General features: G+C 48.3%; 1 protein-coding gene across 4 annotated transcripts in view; it reads left to right on the top strand.

The window, feature by feature from the left end:
• SPOCD1 (SPOC domain containing 1) overlaps nucleotides 1-20,938 on the top strand; it is a 493,492-nt gene that overhangs the window by 543 nt on the left and 472,011 nt on the right. The gene's annotated exons all lie outside the window — the stretch shown is intronic.

The raw sequence follows: 20,938 nt of genomic DNA, 5'->3' as shown, positions 1-20,938 counted from the left end.
AGGAGGGTGATCTGTCTGCCGAACCAATATTTAATTTATCAATCTGCTAGGGAGTGGGGTGAGTGCTGAAAGAACAGAACATGCAGCCAAGCAGCTTTACGAGGGCTCACACGCGGGGGTGATAATAAACAGAATGCTAATTTGTAGCACAGCCCCAAAACTTGTACTGTGCCTTTGCTTTTACAGGTTTAGAAGCATGATTATTAATTCTCTAAGCTTCCCAGCAGCTTATTGTTCCTGTGCATAGTCAGTGTTTCCATAGCAATTATTGTTTTTCTTTCCCCAAATGCTAATAATAATAAAAAATGCTGCAGACATCTACAGTAAATGACAAAAGTACCACTTGTACAAAATTGTGTGTATATAGGTCCATCCGTTTACATTAAAATGCATGGAAAAGTTTTTATCAACACATGCAAAATTCTACTCAATGCCATGTATATAAGGGCAGGAATCATGAAGGGTAACCCCATACTAAAAACATTTTTCACATACATTAATATACTTGTAATGTAGTTTACAAAAATGATATGTGACCCCTTCTTTTCTACTGTTTAATTACACCGTTCGTTAAGCTACAGGAAATCCTCGGACTCGAAAACCCACTCACACACAGCTTTGGATTTAAGGAGCATAGGGAGAGATTCATCTTGTACAGAGTGGACAAGTGGAAAAGTTCCCCATGGCAACCAATGAACTTCTTGCTGGCAATTATAAAATACATGGTATACAATGATAGGTAGCAGCTGATTAGTTGCTATGGGCAACCTCTCTGCTTGTCCACTTTTCTCTGACGTCCTAGTGGATGCTGGGAACTCCGTAAGGACCATGGGGAATAGCGGCTCCGCAGGAGACTGGGCACAAAAGAAAAGCTTTAGGACTACCTGGTGTGCACTGGCTCCTCCCCCTATGACCCTCCTCCAAGCCTCAGTTAGATTTTTGTGCCCGACCGAGCTGGGTGCAATCTAGGGGGCTCTCCTGTGCTTCTTAGGAAAAGTTAGTTTTAGGTTTTTTATTTTCAGTGAGACCTGCTGGCAACAGGCTCACTGCATCGAGGGACTAAGGGGAGAAGAAGCGAACCTGCCTGCTTGCAGCCAGCTTGGGCTTCTTAGGCTACTGGACACCATTAGCTCCAGAGGGACCGAACACAGGCCCAGCCTCGGAGTCCGGTCCCAGAGCCGCGCCGCCGGCCCCCTTACAGAGCCAGAAGCAAGAAGAAGTCCGGAAAATCGGCGGCAGAAGACATTAGTCTTCACCAAGGTAGCGCACAGCACTGCAGCTGTGCGCCATTGCTCCTCATGCACACCACACGCTCCGGTCACTGATGGGTGCAGGGCGCTGGGGGGGGGCGCCCTGAGCAGCAATATGAACACCTTGGCTGGCTAAAATACATCACATATAACCCCCAGGGCTATATGGATGTATATTAACCCCTGCCAGATTCCTGAAAAAAGCGGGAGAAAAGTCAGCCGAGAAGGGGGCGGAGCCTATCTCCTCAGCACACTGGCGCCATTTTCCCTCACAGCTCTGCTGGAAGGACGTCTCCCTGACTCTCCCCTGCAGTCCTGCACTACAGAAAAGGGTAAAACAAGAGGGGGGGGGGGGCACTAATTAGGCGCAGTATAATATAAACAGCAGCTATAAGGGGAAAAACACTCTGTATAGTGTTATCCCAACATATATATAGCGCTCTGGTGTGTGCTGGCATACTCTCCCTCTGTCTCCCCAAAGGGCTGGTGGGGTCCTGTCCTCTATCAGAGCATTCCCTGTGTGTGTGCTGTGTGTCGGTACGACTGTGTCGACATGTATGAGGAGGAAAATGATGTGGAGGCGGAGCAATTGCCTATAATGGAGATGTCACCCCCTAGGGAGTCGACACCTGAGTGGATGGGCTTATGTAAGGAATTCGTGAAAGTGTCAGCTCTTTACAAAAGACGGTTGATGACATGAGACAGCCGGCTACTCGGCTTGTGCCTGTCCAGGCGTCTCAAAGACCATCAGGGGCTCTAAAACGCCCGCTACCTCAGGTGGCAGATACAGACGCCGACACGGATACTGACTCCAGTGTCGACGATGAAGAGACGAATGTGACTTCCAGTAGGGCCACACGTTACATGATTGAGGCAATGAAAAATGTTTTACACATTTCTGATAGTACAAGTACCACTAAAAAGGGTATTATGTTTGGTGAGAAAAAACTACCTGTAGTTTTTCCTGCATCTGAGGAATTAAATGAAGTGTGTGATGAAGCGTGGGTTTCTCCTGATAAAAAACTGATAATCCCTAAAAGGTTATTGGCATCATACCCCTTCCCGTCAGAGGATAGGGCACGTTGGGAAACACCCCCTAGGGTGGATAAAGCGCTCACACGCTTGTCTAAACAGGTGGCACTACCGTCTCCTGATACGGCCGCCCTTAAGGAACCTGCTGACAGAAAGCAGGAGAATATCCTAAAATGTATATACACTCACACGGGTGTTATACTGCGACCAGCAATCGCCTCAGCCTGGATGTGCAGTGCTGGGGTGGCGTGGTCGGATTCCCTGACTGAAAATATTGATACCCTGGATAGGGACAGTATATTACTGACTATAGAGCATTTAAAAGATGCATTTTTATATATGCGTGATGCACAGAGGGATATTTGCCGACTGGCATCAAGAGTAAGTGCGCTGTCCATATCTGCCAGAAGAGGGTTATGGACGCGGCAGTGGTCAGGTGATGCTGATTCCAAAAGGCATATGGAAGTATTGCCTTATAAAGGGGAGGAGTTATTTGGGGTAGGTCTATCGGACCTAGTGTCCACGGCAACTGCTGGGAAATCCACATTTTTACCCCAGGTAGCCTCTCAACATAAGAAGACGCCGTATTATCAGGCGCAGTCCTTTCGGCCCCATAAGGGCAAGCGGGCAAAAGGCTCCTCATTTCTGCCCCGTGGCAGAGGGAGAGGAAAAAGGCTGCAGCAAACAGCCAGTTCCCAGGAACAGAAGCCCTCTCCCGCTTCTGCCAAGTCCTCAGCATGACGCTGGGGCTCTACAAGCGGACTCAGGCACGGTGGGGGCCCGTCTCAAGAATTTCAGCGCGCAGTGGGCTCACTCACAAGTGGACCCCTGGATCCTTCAGGTGGTATCTCAGGGGTACAAATTGGAATTCGAGACGTCTCCCCCCCGCCGTTTCCTAAAGTCTGCCTTACCGACGTCTCCCTCCGACAGGGAGGCGGTATTGGAAGCCATTCACAAGCTGTATTCTCAGCAGGTGATAATCAAGGTACCCCTCCTGCAACAGGGAAAGGGGTATTATTCCACGCTGTTTGTGGTACCGAAGCCGGATGGCTCGGTGAGACCTATTTTAAATCTAAAATCTTTGAACACTTACATACAGAGGTTCAAATTCAAGATGGAGTCACTCAGAGCGGTGATCGCGAACCTGGAAGAAGGGGATTATATGGTGTCTCTGGACATCAAGGATGCTTACCTCCATGTCCCAATTTACCCTTCTCACCAAGGGTACCTCAGGTTTGTGGTACAGAACTGCCACTATCAGTTTCAGACGCTGCCGTTTGGATTGTCCACGGCGCCCCGGGTCTTTACCAAAGTAATGGCCGAAATGATGATACTCCTTCGAAGGAAAGGAGTTTTAATTATCCCTTACTTGGACGATCTCCTGATAAGGGCAAGATCCGAGGAACAGTTGGTAGTCGGAGTAGCACTATCTCAAGTAGTGCTGCGGCAGCACGGTTGGATTCTCAATATCCCAAAATCGCAGCTGATCCCGACGACACGTCTTCTATTCCTAGGGATGATCCTGGACACAGTCCAGAAAAAGGTGTTTCTCCCGGAAGAGAAAGCCAGAGAGTTATCCGAGCTAGTCAGAAACCTCCTAAAACCAGGCCAAGTATCAGTGCATCAATGCACAAGGGTCCTGGGAAAAATGGTGGCTTCCTACGAAGCAATCCCATTCGGCAGATTCCACGCAAGAACATTCCAGTGGGACCTGCTGGACAAATGGTCCGGATCGCATCTTCAGATGCATCGGCGGATAACCCTGTCCCCAAGGACAAGGGTGTCTCTCCTGTGGTGGTTGCAGAGTGCTCATCTTCTAGAGGGCCGCAGATTCGGCATTCAGGACTGGGTCCTGGTGACCACAGATGCCAGCCTGCGAGGCTGTGGAGCAGTCACACAGGGAAGAAACTTCCAGGGCTTGTGGTCAAGCCTGGAGACATCACTTCACATAAATATCCTGGAGTTAAGAGCCATTTACAATGCTCTGAGCCAAGCAAGACCTCTGCTTCAAGGTCAGCCGGTGCTGATCCAGTCGGACAACATCACGGCAGTCGCCCACGTAAACAGACAGGGCGGCACAAGAAGCAGGAGGGCAATGGCAGAAGCTGCAAGGATTCTTCGCTGGGCGGAAAATCATGTGATAGCACTGTCAGCAGTGTTCATTCCGGGAGTGGACAACTGGGAAGCAGACTTCCTCAGCAGGCACGACCTCCACCCGGGAGAGTGGAGACTTCACCCAGAAGTCTTCCACATGATTGTAAACTGTTGGGAAAAACCAAAGGTGGACATGATGGCGTCCCGCCTCAACAAAAAACTGGACAGGTATTGCGCCAGGTCAAGGGACCCTCAAGCAATAGCTGTGGACGCTCTGGTAACACCGTGGGTGTACCAGTCAGTGTATGTGTTCCCTCCTCTGCCTCTCATACCCAAGGTGCTGAGGATTATACGGCGGGGAGGAGTAAGAACTATTCTCGTGGCTCCGGATTGGCCAAGAAGGACTTGGTACCCGGAACTTCAAGAAATGCTCACAGAGGACCCGTGGCCTCTACCTCTGAGAAGGGACCTACTCCAGCAGGGACCCTGTCTGTTCCAAGACTTACCGCGGCTGCGTTTGACGGCATGGCGGTTGAACGCCGGATCCTAAAGGAAAAAGGCATTCCAGACGAAGTCATCCCTACTTTGATAAAAGCCAGAAAGGATGTAACCGCAAAGCATTATCACCGCATCTGGCGGAAATATGTTGCGTGGTGCGAGGCCAAAAAGGCCCCGACGGAGGAATTTCAACTGGGTCGATTCCTGCATTTCCTGCAAGCAGGAGTGTCTATGGGCCTAAAATTAGGATCCATTAAGGTCCAGATTTCGGCCCTGTCGATTTTCTTTCAGAGAGAACTGGCTTCAGTGCCTGAAGTCCAGACGTTTGTTAAGGGAGTGCTACATATACAGCCTCCTTTTGTGTCTCCAGTGGCACCCTGGGATCTGAATGTTGTTTTGGGTTTCCTAAAATCACATTGGTTTGAACCACTCAACACTGTGGACTTAAAATATCTCACATGGAAAGTGGTCATGCTGTTGGCCCTGGCTTCAGCCAGGCGTGTGTCTGAATTGGCGGCTTTATCCTGTAAAAGCCCTTACCTGATTTTTCATACGGACAGGGCAGAATTGAGGACTCGTCCTCAATTTCTCCCAAAGGTGGTTTCAGCGTTTCATCTGAACCAGCCTATTGTGGTACCTGCGGCTACTAAGGACTTGGAGGACTCCAAGTTGCTGGACGTTGTCAGGGCCCTGAAAATATATGTTTCCAGGACGGCTGGAGTCAGAAAATCTGACTCGCTATTTATCCTGTACGCACCCAACAAGCTGGGTGCTCCTGCTTCTAAGCAGACTATTGCTCGCTGGATTTGTAGTACAATTCAGCTTGCGCATTCTGTGGCAGGCCTGCCACAGCCAAAATCTGTAAAAGCCCACTCCACAAGGAAGGTGGGCTCATCTTGGGCGGCTGCCCGAGGGGTCTCGGCTTTACAACTTTGCCGAGCTGCTACTTGGTCAGGGTCAAATACTTTTGTGAAATTTTACAAATTTGACACTCTGGCTGAGGAGGACCTGGAGTTTTCTCACTTGGTGCTGCAGAGTCATCCGCACTCTCCCGCCCGTTTGGGAGCTTTGGTATAATCCCCATGGTCCTTACGGAGTTCCCAGCATCCACTAGGACGTCAGAGAAAATAAGAATTTACTTACCGATAATTCTATTTCTCGTAGTCCGTAGTGGATGCTGGGCGCCCATCCCAAGTGCGGATTATCTGCAATACTTGTACATGGTTATTGTAAACAAATCGGGTTATTGTTGTTGTGAGCCATCTATCCAGAGGCTCCTCTGTTATCATGCTGTTAACTGGGTTCATATCACAAGTTGTACGGTGTGATTGGTGTGGCTGGTATGAGTCTTACCCGGGATTCAAAATCCTTCCTTATTGTGTACGCTCGTCCGGGCACAGTATCCTAACTGAGGCTTGGAGGAGGGTCATAGGGGGAGGAGCCAGTGCACACCAGGTAGTCCTAAAGCTTTTCTTTTGTGCCCAGTCTCCTGCGGAGCCGCTATTCCCCATGGTCCTTACGGAGTTCCCAGCATCCACTACGGACTACGAGAAATAGAATTATCGGTAAGTAAATTCTTATTTTTAGGAGGCTTGATACATCTCCCCCGTATTTGGGTACTTAAGGGTCTATTGATAAAGCAGAAAAAGCAATGTTTTGCATTCAAACAGGGCTTTTCTCTACTTACCGCAATTCACAGAGCGGGTACCACCCCCCTACCCACCGCTCTGTTTCTGAATCACATCACCATATTCTAGTATGGTGAGTGCAATTCACAAAGGTGTGGAAAGCTCAGCTTTCCGCTTCTCCATGGAGTTCAAGTTCGCCATATCAGGCTGCCGAAACCTAAACTGGGGAGCGGTAACTGCAGGGAAGCTCAATGCTTCCCTGCTCTTTGACCGCACCCGCCGCTGGCTCCGCCCCCTGACCTGGCGTCAGCTACTACGGCCTTCCAGGAGAAGGTCCAAAAGTGTCCCCAAAGTGGTAAAAAAAAAATTATAATCAAAAAGGTGTTTAACTTGATTCATTATCATTCTATTAACACATCTGCATATTTGTTTAAAAACTACTGAATCAGGTTTAATTAGCTATTATTTACATAATGTGATAATACAAAAATGGCAAGTTTGGGAAACTTTATGGAGAAAAAAACTAGCCAGTTAAGTGATAATAATTATATGGATGCCAATTTACTACACATTTCAGGAAGGATTTGGTTTTGTTGAGCAGGAGTGTGACGTAGGTACTGGTGAATTGAGTCACCCTTATCATCCTTGATAGCACACTGCTTCCAGCCTGATTCAGAGATTTATGTAAATGTAATATTTACGTAAATCTCCAATGTTTAATCATCTGTGCATGAGCAGGAGCCGAACTGCACATGTGTATATATGGTCTTGTGACACTCGTAGCGCTCCAAAAGCTGCAGCATGATTGACATGATGCTGGTGTTTGAGGGCAGCGTCAGGAAGCTTTACAGAAAACAGGAATGTGTCGGCCCCGTTTTCTGAACGTGCCAAAGACATTGGCGGACACAGCTTCACTGTCTCCCGGCAGTGTGATTTTTGGAAGACATTCTCTGTTATCTGAGGGTTACTCAGATGCCCTATGTTTACACCTGAAGACACATCAACAGATCAGAAAAGCCGTTAGAGGGCGTCTTTTTATTTAAGACGCCTCCTGCAGCTTTTGCATAATTTTGCCCAGCCAATACGTACAAAGACAGTGAAGAGGGTGGGATCCAGATGGTGGGAACTGGCATGCTGCATCCGCAAGACCCTCGAGGATGTAAGTTAGAGCTGACTGCATAAGTGTGGACAGAACCGAGACCATGTGGCACAGAGGTGGTGGGAACACAATTGGGTCGATTCAATTGAAAGCAAATTGAATAGCACCGGGGAGGTCTGTGCGCTATTCAATGCAGTGCGCTGCTTTGTCAGAGACCACCTGTACTTGCACTTTAAACAGGGTGTTTAGGCGCGAGAACGGGCATTCTCCGACATAAGTGCCCCGCCGCCATGCTGTTTGCCCTGCACTAAGGCACAAAACAGCATTACGGCTCTACAGTAGTTTTGTCGGATTTCTGCAAGAAGGGGTGCGAGCAGATAGCCACTAGTTGGACTAAACAGCACGCTGAATTGAATAGGGCGCTATTCAATTCACGCTCAATTAAATCAACCACAGTGACAGCCAAAATGCCATGTAATCCATCCACGTTTTAAGTGAGTATCATATAATTAACAAGTACCCAGATTTGAATTGCTTTGCACGCATTCTTGGAATTTCATTATGTTAAAATAATTATAATAAAACGTTTTTTTTTTTTCATTTAAAAAACTAAAACAGTTTGATAGTGCTTTTGCATTGTTCTCTCCAGAATCCATTTCAGGCTTTTGTTTTCTATGTCACCTGGCACCATCCTGCTCCAAGGGTTTGACGTTCAAAATCAGAGTTGTGATGCACTTAACGTTACTGTGACAAGCACAGTAACAGAGATTCCTCCCAATTTTTAGGATGCAGGGAGCAGTTTGGGCCTAATTAATATTTGTACGAAGTGGCCAATGTTCAAACAACGGAGTGATTATCGTCAGACTGTGCATATGCTGCGATCGCAATGTGCATTTGTCAAGTTGCCGCTGTGATAATGATTGCAGTGAGGTTTTCATGGAATAGTGATTGACAGGAAGTGACAGTTTGGAGGTATTAATGGAGGGGAGTGGTTGCAAAAATGCAGCCGTGTCATGGCCGTTTTCAGGCGTGTATCTGCCTTCAGCTGCGAGCTCATACGTGCAAAAACATGGCACCTGCGTCGCTACTGCTGTGTCTATTCTATAGCCATAGGGATACTCTTAGCCTTGATGTTTCTCGTGTTTTTTTTTTTTTTTGAGTTTAGGCTGAGAATGTGTACGTAATTACTAATGAGTTTACGATGACTCCAGTGGGTGTCTCTTTTCATTGCTGGGAGCCAGCTTTACTTGCTAACATTATCAGCTCTGTAGCCTATATAATTGCAATTTAATTTGCATACAAACATGAATTAGGCCCTTGCACAGCTGCAGAAAAGGTAGATGGAGATTGTAGACTTGGGCGCACTGTGTTTGAGCATGCATTTCTGATCACAATTATGGGCCTAATTCAGACCTGTGCGAAAAAAATCACACATCTACAATCAAAATCTTTGGCATGCGGAGGGACGCCCAGCACAGGACAAGTCTACCTGCCATGTTTAGGGTCTCAGCGGCTGCATGTGCCCTAAACAAGTGACCCGCCATGACCCAACCGCAAACGGTCCGGACACGCCCTGTGTTCGCCGGACTGCACCCACTAACGCCGCTTCAACGCCACCAACACGCCCCTCAACCGCCTCTGCCTGTCAGGCAGAGGTGATCGCACAAGTGAGATGCTGTCGCATCTCACTGTGTGCGCACGCGCAGTGCGGCTGCTGCACACGCACACATTTCCCTGGCTTCAGCCTGCATACGCAGCCGCTGCAGTGACCAGGTCTAAATTAGGCTCTATATCTATGTCCAACCAGCAAGTGAGCAAAATCTACACTATAAAAATGATTTAATTTAAAATTGTTAATCTCAAGATCAAATAAATATAGGGATTTCGCCATTTTTTATTATTGTGCAGTATTACATTGCCCCTACATGGCTACGTCTAAATGCCACCTGGCTTGCAAAAGTGTCTGGGGAGAACTCTGTTTTGTATATTTGCAGATAACACTGTTGTTTTTGCAGTTGATAAAGGTTCTTAGTTACTGTAATGCATCACAGTAATACCCCTTTCTCATACGTCCTAGAGGATGCTGGGGACTCCAAAAGGACCATGGGGTACAGACGGATCCGCAGGAGCTTGGGCACACTATAAAGACTTAAACTGGGTGTGAACTGGCTCCTCCCTCTATGCCCCTCCTCCAGACCTCAGTTAGACTTTGTGCCCAGGAGTGATGGGTCACACACTAGGGGAGCTCTCCTTAGTTTCTCTAAAAGACTTTATGTTAGGTTTATTATTTTCAGGAAGACCTGCTGGCTACAGGCTCCCTGCATCGTGGGACTAAGGGGAGAGAAGCAGGACCTACTTCTTCTTCTTAGTTTAAGGGCTCTGCTTCTCGGCTACTGGACACCATTAGCTCCAGAGGGTTCGATCACTTGGTGCGCCTAGCTGCTTGTTCCCGGAGCCACGCCGTCACCCCCTCACAGAAGCCAGAAGAAAGAAGCCGGGTGAGTATTAGAAGAACCGAAGACTTCAGTGACGGCAGAAGACTTCAGTAACGGAGGTACAGCGGTTGCGCTGCGCTGCGCTCCATGCTCCCACACGCCAACGGCACTCACAGGGTGCAGGGTGCTGGGGGGGGGGAGCAGGTTGCTGATTTCTTTTTAAGGCGGGCGTAAAAGCATTCCGGTACCTAGCTATCGTATATCATACCCCCGCCAGCATATAACTGCACTGCGCGCCATTATTACCCCGCCGCCGGCTCCCACGGGTGCAGGGCGCTGGGGGAAGAGCGCCCTGGGCAGCATATTTTTGATCGTAATTACTTATGCTGGCGGTGCTGGGGCTCCGTGTCCCGGACCCCCGCCAGCGTGTGCTAGCGCACTGCGTGCCATTTTCCCACCGCCGCCGGCTCCATGGGTGCAGGGCGCTGGGGGGGAGCGCCCTGGGCAGCATTTGTTAAATCATCCCGGGCGGGGGAACATACCCGGACACCGGGTGTTTTCACCCCGCCAGGGCACCGCAGCGTGCACGCTGCCCTCTGTCGCTTCCACACACCAACGATTTCCGTGGGGGTGGGCGCCCTGGGCTGCGTTTTTGTGCATATAGGGGTATATACAGGGGGTTAATCCCTGTATATAAGCCCCAGTTCAATTTAAAGTTATATATGTATATATGTTGAGAGGGTAAGCGCGCCGGGAAGGGGCTGAGCTTAGCCCTCATAGAGTCAGCGCCATTTTCCTCAGATCCCCGCCAGGGGGGTGCACAGTGTTTTAATGCTATGTGGTTGTCGTATAGCATTATGTTTTATAATGGACGCGTAATCACTCTTATATTACATAAATTCACTGTTTCCCTGTTTGTACCCACTATTGGTTAGTCGACATATGTCGGCAGGTGTGAGGGCTTTGTCATAAGCTGCTGTGGGAAAAACTGTCGGCTTCGCCGGCGTATGGCGGTACTTGATTCGGAAAATTAAGTATTAGCAAATGGGTGTTTGTGTATGTAAACAGTAAACACGATAGGGGAGATGCAATTGTTTATGGATGCCCAGTCGGCATCAACGGTATTTCCTGGGTAAAGAATTATCAGGCTGTTCTGGCCTTGTACCTGTATATATATATATATATATGTATATGTATATGGGGGGGAGTGTTATCAAAATTGTATTTGTATTACTTCCCTCAGACCCCTCGGGGTTCCGTGATTATTATTATTATTTTTTGTCCACTTACTATTCCTTGCTGTCGACATTTATTAAGTTTCTGTCGACCATAACGTTCCTGGTAGATCCACATCGGGGGCATGTCAGTACATGGTCATACACATTCGCAACACATTACTGTCACTAGGGACCTGACAGGTCTGGAAAATCCACTTGCGTATGGGTTATATCTAAATGTGTATATATGTAGATATAGGTTATATATGCATGGTGAGGATATATGTGTTTTATTGTGTATTACATGATGTATATTCATGAATGCTGAAATAATGGTATTCTTATCATGTGCTGGTCGCTCTGTTGATTAAGCGCTAGATTGGCCGTGACGAGTTGGTTTCGAACCTCTCAAGGGGGTAAATTTACTAAGATTCGTATTTTCCCGTTTCAGGTCAAAGTTCAATCACGAATGACATCGAAAGTGTAAAACTGCAACTTTTTGAATTTGTTACGATGGATTTACTAAGCTGTCGTATTCGGGTTTTTCTTTTCTTCCGATGTCGATGTCATTCGTGTTTTTTTTGTGTTTTTTACGGCAGTGATTAGCAAAACACTGCCGACTTTTTTACAATTAATCTCGGCCGGATCTGTGTGATCCGTGCTGGGGTTCTATTTTTTTTTTTTTTTAATTAAACACTGTAAAATTTAAAAAAAAAATTGCGTGGGGTCCCCCCTCCTAAGCATAACCAGCCTCGGGCTCTTTGAGCCGATCCTGGTTGCAGAAATATGGGAAAAAAAATGACAGGGGTTCCCCCATATTTAAGCAACCAGCATCGGGCTCTGCGCCTGGTCCTGGTCCCAAAAATACGGGGGACAAAAAGAGTAGGGGTCCCCCGTATTTTTAAAACCAGCATCGGGCTCCACTAGCTGGACAGATAATGCCACAGCCGGGGGTCACTTTTATATAGTGCCCTGCGGCCGTGGCATCAAAAATCCAACTAGTCACTCCTGGCCGGGGTACCCTGGGGGAGTGGGGACCCCTTCAATCAAGGGGTCCCCCCCCCCCCAGCCACCCAAGGGCCAGGGGTGAAGCCCGAGGCTGTCCCCCCCCATCCAATGGGCTGCGGATGAGGAGGCTGATAGCCTTTGTTGTAAAAGAAAATATATTGTTTTTAGTAGCAGTACTACAAGGCCCAGCAAGCCTCCCCCGCATGCTGGTACTTGGAGAACCACAAGTACCAGCATGCGACGGAAAAACGGGCCCGCTGGTACCTGTAGTACTACTACTAAAAAAATACCCAAAAAAAGACAAGACACACACACCGTGAAAGTATAATTTTATTACATACATACACACATACATACATACTTACCTTAAGTTCCCACGCAGGTCGGTCCTCTTCTCCAGTAGAATCCAAGGGGTACCTGTTGAAGAAATTATACTCACGAGATCCAGGGGTCCAGGCTCCTCGGGAAATCCAGGGGTAATCCACGTACTTGAAAAAAAAAACAAAACGGTGTCCCGACCACGAACTGAAAGGGGACCCATGTTTGCACATGGGTCACCTTTCCACGAATGCCAGAAACCCACTTTGACTTCTGTCTAAGTGGGTTTCTTCAGCCAATCAGGGAGCGCCACGTTGTAGCACTCTCCTGATCAGCTGTGTGCTCCTGTCCTCACTGACAGGCAGCACACGGCAGTGTTACAATGTAGCGCCTATGCGCTCCATTGTAACCAATGCTGGGAACTTTCTTGCTCAGCGGTGACGTCACTTTAGGTCAACCGCAGGGCAGAAAGTTCCCATCATTGGTTACAATGTAGCGCATAGGCGCTACATTGTAACACTGCCGTGTGCTGCCTGTCAGTGAGGACAGGAGCACACAGCTGATCAGGAGAGTGCTACAACGTGGCGCTCCCTGATTGGCTGAAGAAACCCACTTAGACAGAAGTCAAAGTGGGTTTCTGGCATTCGTGGAAAGGTGACCCATGTGCAAACATGGGTCCCCTTTCAGTTCGTGGTCGGGACACCGTTTTTTTTTTTTTTTCAAGTACGTGGATTACCCCTGGATTTCCCGAGGAGCCTGGACCCCTGGATCTCGTGAGTATAATTTCTTCAACAGGTACCCCTTGGATTCTACTGGAGAAGAGGACCGACCTGCGTGGGAACTTAAGGTAAGTATGTATGTATGTGTGTATGTATGTAATAAAATTATACTTTCACGGTGTGTGTGTCTTGTCTTTTTTTGGGTATTTTTTTAGTAGTAGTACTACAGGTACCAGCGGGCCCGTTTTTCCGTCGCATGCTGGTACTTGTGGTTCTCCAAGTACCAGCATGCGGGGGAGGCTTGCTAGGCCTTGTAGTACTGCTACTAAAAACAATATATTTTCTTTTACAACAAAGGCTATCAGCCTCCCCATCCGCAGCCCATTGGATGGGGGGGGGACAGCCTCGGGCTTCACCCCTGGCCCTTGGGTGGCTGGGGGGGGGGGGACCCCTTGATTGAAGGGGTCCCCACTCCCCCAGGGTACCCCGGCCAGGAGTGACTAGTTGGATTTTTGATGCCACGGCCGCAGGGCACTATATAAAAGTGACCCCCGGCTGTGGCATTATCTGTCCAGCTAGTGGAGCCCGGTGCTGGTTTTAAAAATACGGGGGACCCCTACTCTTTTTGTCCCCCGTATTTTTGGGACCAGGACCAGGCGCAGAGCCCGATGCTGGTTGCTTAAATATGGGGGAACCCCTGTCATTTTTTTCCCCATATTTCTGCAACCAGGATCGGCTCAAAGAGCCCGAGGCTGGTTATGCTTAGGAGGGGGGACCCCACGCAATTTTTTTTGAAAAAATAAGCACTTTCCCACCCCTTCCCACTGATATACATGCACGGATCTCATGGATCCGTGCATGCCTATCCAATCACGAATAAAAAAAAAAGGTCTGGTTTTTTTTAGCACTTTTTTACGAGTTGTAATTTTTCACGGCAGTGTTTGTTTGTTTTTTGCTTTGCACTTCTTAGTAAATGACCGAGATTCATACTTAAACAGCCGCGTTTTGACCGATGGTGTATTCATTCGTAATTTTTTACTTGGACTTGCAAAAAATTACGAATGCCCTCATCTCTGCCGTGATTAGTGTTTAGTAAATTACCGAGATGACACTTTGATGAAAAAACGGCATCTCGGTCAAAATCGGGAGCTTAGTAAATTTCCCCCAAGGAGTCCGAATATTATTCTCTTCACAACGCGGAGAGAAAGTTATGACAGTCAACTCCTGGTCGACGCAGAGCCCGGTCGCAAAGGATCATACACAGGCAGCTAAGTGAAATTTTTTTCTATACTTTGACCTTATTTGCACTGTATGCACTTGAGGGAGTGTTGTAGTCGGGTAGGCATCCGATAGAATTATCCTACCCAGAGTGGGTAGGCTTGCCTATGTTTATTTTTCCTTATAACATGGCTGCCATGTGACAGCAGGAGGTGTGACCGGAAAAATGCGGAGGAGGTCCTGGAGAAGCTGGTGGGAGGTATACAGCTGTTTGGTGTGGCCTCTGTTCAGTCAATCTCGGCGGTTTCCGCTTGTAAGTCTGAATTCGTGAATTAGCCTCCTTCACAACGGTTGGTGACGCATTCTTTTGTGGGATGCAGTCGTTTTAACCGGTTCGATACCGTTCTTTTTTCCTTTTCTGTGTAGACAGTGGAGGGTGAAAAGGTAAATGTTCTGCAGCCTCTTTAGGTTCGCAGAAGTGGACGTAGTTTTCTGTTTCCACTACATACACCACTTGTCGCTGAGTCTATCTGGGTGGTCCCCACTCCGGTGACTACTTGTCTACTAATTTTCAGTTAGTCCAGAAATAGACTAGGACCTTTGAGTTATTTATAGAAGCAAAAGGGGGACATTCTGAGTTACGGTTGTTTCCCCTTACTGTTTTTTCTATTAGTTCTTGCCTTTCCCTATGGAAGGGGACGTAGTACGCGACGCCATACAGAGGTGCGTCACGTTCAGGACATAGTCTGGTTGTCCCTGTATAAAGGTGCATATCGTTGTCTCTCTCTGACTGTTCTTCGGCGCAGGGATTGGCTGTTGTTCCCAACGACGCAGTTGTCAGAAGTGGGTTTCAGAGTAGATACTGACCGGTTAAGGTTCGGTGTTTTTCCTGTGGAAAGAGGTCTGAGGATCCAGAGTTGGATCGGATTTGAGGTGACACCTCATCAATATGTTCCGTTATTCCGGTGCGGCCTAAGAGGTTTTTTTTCGGTGAGCGGGTCTAATACCAGAGTGGTTTTCATGGGACCAGTTGGAAATGTGGTCCGGGTCTCACCTGCGCATGCACCGGAATATAATCAAAACGGCCAGGACATCGCTCCTGCTGTGTCTGCTCGGTTCTTTCCTTCTAGAGCAATGAAGGTTGGGGATCCAGGTTTAGATCCGGGTGTCCGTGCATACAGATTTTCGAAGCTGGGGAGCAGTCCTTTGCAAGGGACGTATTTCCAGAGGATGAGGTCAAGTTGGGAAATTTGTCTGCTGTAAGCTTTCTTGAATTAAGAGCTATTTTAGACGAACGTATTTTTCGTGTTCTGCCCGTGTTAATTCTGCCAGACGACTTGTCAGCAATGGCGTAAGTAAGCCGCTATGGCGGAACAAGGAGCAAAGCGGCAATGGCAGAAGAGGCACAGTTTGCAGTTGAGTGGGAAGTCTGGTAAACGCTATTTTAGCAGTCTTCGTTCCGGAAGTAAACGACGGAGAAATAGATTGCCTCTGCTGACATGATATCCTGCCGGGAAAAATTCAGTCATCATCGAGAAGCTTTCCCAGACGTGACAAGTCTTTGAGGAGTGTCGCAATTGGACATGTTGGCGTCTCGCCTCAACGAGAGGCCTCAAGGAGATTGTTCCAGGTCAAGGGACACTCAAGATATAGCAGTGGAAATCCTCGTGACACCGTGGATGTTTTAGTCGGTTTATGTGGCCTCTCCGCTTTCACTTTTCTGACAGTGGTAAGCATAAGATGATCAAAGGTTCAGGTGATCCTCTTAAATCCGGTCTAGCCAGAGAGGGTTGGGTATCCAGTTTTTCATGGTTTACTCATAGAAAATTACTGCCCTCTTCCTTTACGTTAGGTAAGGTTACAACAAGATCAGGGCGTGTATCAGGACTTACCGCGGCTGCGTCTGACGGCGGGGCGGTTGAATGCCATATCCTACGCCGATCGGGAGTTCCCAGCGAAGTCGTTTCCTCAATTCTTCAGGCTAGGAAAGAACTAACGGCACAGCGTTACCACCGTTGTTGGAGTAATTATGTGTCTCGGTGTGTCCAGGAAGGCTCCTATGGAGGACTTTCAGCTAGGTTGTGCTTATCCATGCTTTACAAGCCGGTGTGGAGGCAATGCCTAATAAGTTTCTTTACAGAATTTCTCTCTTGGAAAGTGGTCAGGCTATTGGCTTTGACGTCCGCAAGGCGGGTGTCGGAAGTGGTGGTTTTGTCTCACAAGAGCCTTGTTTGATCTTTCAGGTGGATAGAGAGGAATTGAGTACTCAGTTGGTAGTTCTACAAAGAGTGGTTTCTGGGTTTCGCAGAAATCGGTCTATTTTGATGACGGTGGTTACTTGGGCATTAGCTGATTCAAATTCCCTTGATCTAGCCAGTGATTTGAGTATGTAGGTCGTCCATTTGGCTCAGTTTGGAGAAACAGAGACTCTGTTTGTCTGGTATGTTCCCAGCTTGGTTTGGGAGACTGCGTTATGCAGTCTGTTACGTGCTGAATCTGTAATGCGGTTTGGCATAGTCGTCGGCTGATTTGCAGTCACCAAGGTCGGTGGAAGTTCATTCTTTTGGGAAGATGGGCTTTTCTTGGGCGGATGCCCGAGGAGTCTCGGCGGTTCAGCTTTGCCGAGCGGATTCTTGGTCGGGATCAAACGCTTTTGATATGCTCTACAAGTTTGATACCCTGATTTTTGGGGACCTTATGTTTGCTCATTCGGTGCTGCAGAGTCGTCCGCACTCTCCCGCCCGTTTTGGAGCTTTGGTATAAACCCCATGTTCCTTTTGGAGTCCCCAGCATCCTCTAGGACGTATGAGAAAATAGGATTTTAGTACCTACCGGTAAATCCTTTTCTCGTAGTCCGTAGAGGATGCTGGGCGCCCATCCCAGTGCGTACTGTGTCTGCAGTTATGGCTTTTGGTTACACCCTGGTGGGGTGTCTTTTCTATCTGGCGGTTGCTACCGTTGTTCATGACATAGCATGTGGTGTCTTCATTTTTGTTTATGTGGACACACGGGTTGTGTTACATATTCTTTCAGCAGGTGGCTGTGTTTTGTTCATGCCGTTGGCTGGTATTCTACTGAATGCCTCGTTCTACGGTGTGTTTGAGGTGTGAGCTGGTATGACACTCACCGTGTTATAACAATAAATTCTTTCCTCAAAATTGTCCATCTCTCCTGGGCACAGTTTTCTAACTGAGGTCTGGAGGAGGGGCATAGAGGGAGGAGCCAGTTCACACCCAGTTTAAGTCTTTACAGTGTGCCCAAGCTCCTGCAGATCCGTCTATACACCATGATCCTTTTGGAGTCCCCAGCATCCTCTACGGACTAAGAGAAAAGGATTTACCGGTAGGTACTAAAATCCTATTTTTCCACTAGCTAAATTTACCCGTGTTTTTGCATGGGGAAGCACATCGACGCAGGTTTTTAGTAAGTGGAAACGGCTCAACACGGGTTGAGTGACCCTGGAATCCTACCCGGGTAGCTACCTGGGTTGTACACGGTAATGACCCGGGTAATTGTGCAGTGGAAACGGTCATTACCCGTGTTTTCAGACCTGAGTAATGCTCTGAGATGCTGATTGGTGCTTCTGGGGCACAGAAGATGATGTCATCCCTGGGAGACACGCTGGGCGCATGCAGCCATCACAGCATTGAGACGCTGGGAGACACGCTGGGCACAGCTATTGCAGCAGCTTGCACAAAGACACTCCGCAGGATACATGCAGGCATTGAAGCAGCTTGCAAACAAACAGACAATCTGAAGTCACGCTGAGCACATGCAGATATTTATTGCAGCAGCTTCCAAACAAACAAACAGACAGTATACAGCAGCAGCAGAAGTTCCAGCACAGCAGCATGGCTACCCGTACCTGGTCAGACACAGAGATAAAAAAGCTGCTTAATATTCAGGGAGAGGAAGAAATTAGAATGCAGGTTACTGGAGCAGTTAAGGATGCTGTCGTGTATAAGAACATATCCCTTATGCTGGCAGAAAGAGGCATCCAAAAAACCCAGCAAAAAGTCGTTAACAAATTGAAGGCATGACCATAACCGCAAAAAAGTGTCACTGGACGGAACACATGGCCATATTATGACCTATGCTATAGTGTCTTCGGCAAAACTGCGCTAATAAATCCCATAGCACTATCGTCATCCAGCTGTGCCAGCCGCCAGATGTCAGTAGAGGAGGACCGTGAGGAAACACAGCACAGCCTTCCCAGCTCACAATTCAGCCCACCATCCCCGCTGCTTATATCGGACAGCCGTTTCGAAGAATCAACCGCCAACGATGATTCCATCAGCGCAACTATTGAGGACGTACCAGAGTCTCAGGTGGAGACGTTGCAACCCCCCAAGACCACGACTTTGCACTCAAATAGTAAGTATTAACATTTACATTTACATACATACAAACCACTGTACAGCAGGGATGTAAAAACTCCAGGCCCTCCAACTTATGTAGAACTACACATCCTAGCATGCCCTGCCACAGTTGCAGCAGTCCCTATACAAAATATATTTCTCTAACGTCCTAGTGGATGCTGGGAACTCCGTAAGGACCATGGGGATAGCGGGCTCCGAAGGAGGCTGGGCACTCTAGAAAGATCTTAGACTACCTGGTGTGCACTGGCTCCTCCCACTATGACCCCCCTCCAAGCCTCAGTTAGATTTCGTGCCCGGCCGAGGTTGGATGCACACTAGGGGCTCTCCTGAGCTCTTAGAAAGTTATAGTCTTAGAATTTGTTATTTTCAGTGAGACCTGCTGGCAACAGGCTCACTGCAGCGAGGGACTAAGGGGAGAAGAAGCGAACTCGCCTGCTTGCAGCCGGATTGGGCTTCTTAGGCTACTGGACACCATTAGCTCCAGAGGGATCGACCGCAGGCCCAGCCTTGATGTTCGGTCCCGGAGCCGCGCCGCCGTCCCCCTTACAGAGCCAGAAGCAAGAAGATGGTCCGGAAAATCGGCGGCATGAAGACTCTGTCTTCACCAAGGTAGCGCACAGCACTGCAGCTGTGCGCCATTGCTCCTCTCACACACTTCACACTCCGGTCACTGAGGGTGCAGGGCGCTGGGGGGGGCGCCCTGAGGCAGCAATAAAAACACCTTGGCTGGCTAAAATACCTCAATATATGGCCCCAGGGGCTATATATGAGGTAAATACCCCTGCCAGAATTCCATAAAAAACGGGAGAATAGGCCGCGAAAAAGGGGCGGAGCCTATCTCCTCAGCACACTGGCGCCATTTTTCCCTCACAGCTCGGCTGGAGGGAAGCTCCCTGGCTCTTCCCTGCACAGTAAGAGGGAAAAGAGAGGGGGGGCATTAAAATTGGCACTGTATACAGTATATTATATAAAAGCTATTAGGGACATAACTCAGTTAGTCCCTGTATATATATAGCGCTCTGGTGTGTGCTGGCATACTCTTACTCTGTCCCCCCAAAGGGCTTTTGTGGGTCCTGTCCTCGTTTAGAGCATTCCCTGTGTGTCTGCGGTGTGTCGGTACGGCTGTGTCGACATGTTGAATGAGGAGGCTTATATGGTGACAGAACAGAGGCCGATATATGTGATGTCGCCCCCTGTGGGGCCGACACCAGAGTGGATGGATAGGTGAAAGGTATTAACCGACAGTGTCAACTCCTTACATAAAAGGGTGGATGACGTAACAGCTGTGGGACAGCCGGCTTCGCAGCCCGCGCCTGCCCAGGCGTCTCAAAGGCCATCAGGGGCTCAAAAACGCCCGCTCTCTCAGATGGCAGACACAGATGTCGACACGGAGTCTGACTCCAGTGTCGACAAGGTGGAGACATATACACAATCCACTAGGAACATCCGTGACGTGATCCCGGCAATAAAAAATGTGTTATACATTTCTGACTTTAACCCAAGCACCTCTAAAAATGGGTTTTAGGTTTGGGGAGATAAAACAGGCAGTGTTTTGTTCCCCCATCAGATAAATAAATGAAGTGTGTGAAAGCGTGGGTTCCCCCGTTAACAAACTGGTAATTTATAAAAAGTTACTGATGGCGTACCCTTTCCCGCCAGGTGGATAAGTTACGCTGGGAGATATCCCCTAGGGTGGATAAGGCGCTCACACGTTTGTCAAAAAAGGTGGCACTGCCGTCTTAGGATACGGCCACTTTAATAGGTACCTGTTGATAAAAAACAGGAGGCTATCCTGAAGTCTGTATTTACACACTCAGGTACTAGACTGAGACCTGCAGATAGTGCTGCTGCAGCGTGGTCGGTGACCCTGTCAAACAGGGATACTAGTTGGCAAACATAAAAACATATTAAAGACGTCGTCTTATATATGGGGGATGCACAGAGGGATATTTTGCCGGCTGGCATCCAAAATAAATGTAATGTCCATTCTGTCAGGAGGGTATTAGAGACCTGTCACTGGACAGGTGATGCTGACTTAAAAAG

This window comes from Pseudophryne corroboree, chromosome 2, assembly GCF_028390025.1.
Source record: "Pseudophryne corroboree isolate aPseCor3 chromosome 2, aPseCor3.hap2, whole genome shotgun sequence".
NCBI lineage: Eukaryota > Metazoa > Chordata > Amphibia > Anura > Myobatrachidae > Pseudophryne > Pseudophryne corroboree.
Note: the sequence above shows the minus strand (reverse complement) of the source record. Positions and strands in the feature narration are given on the sequence as shown.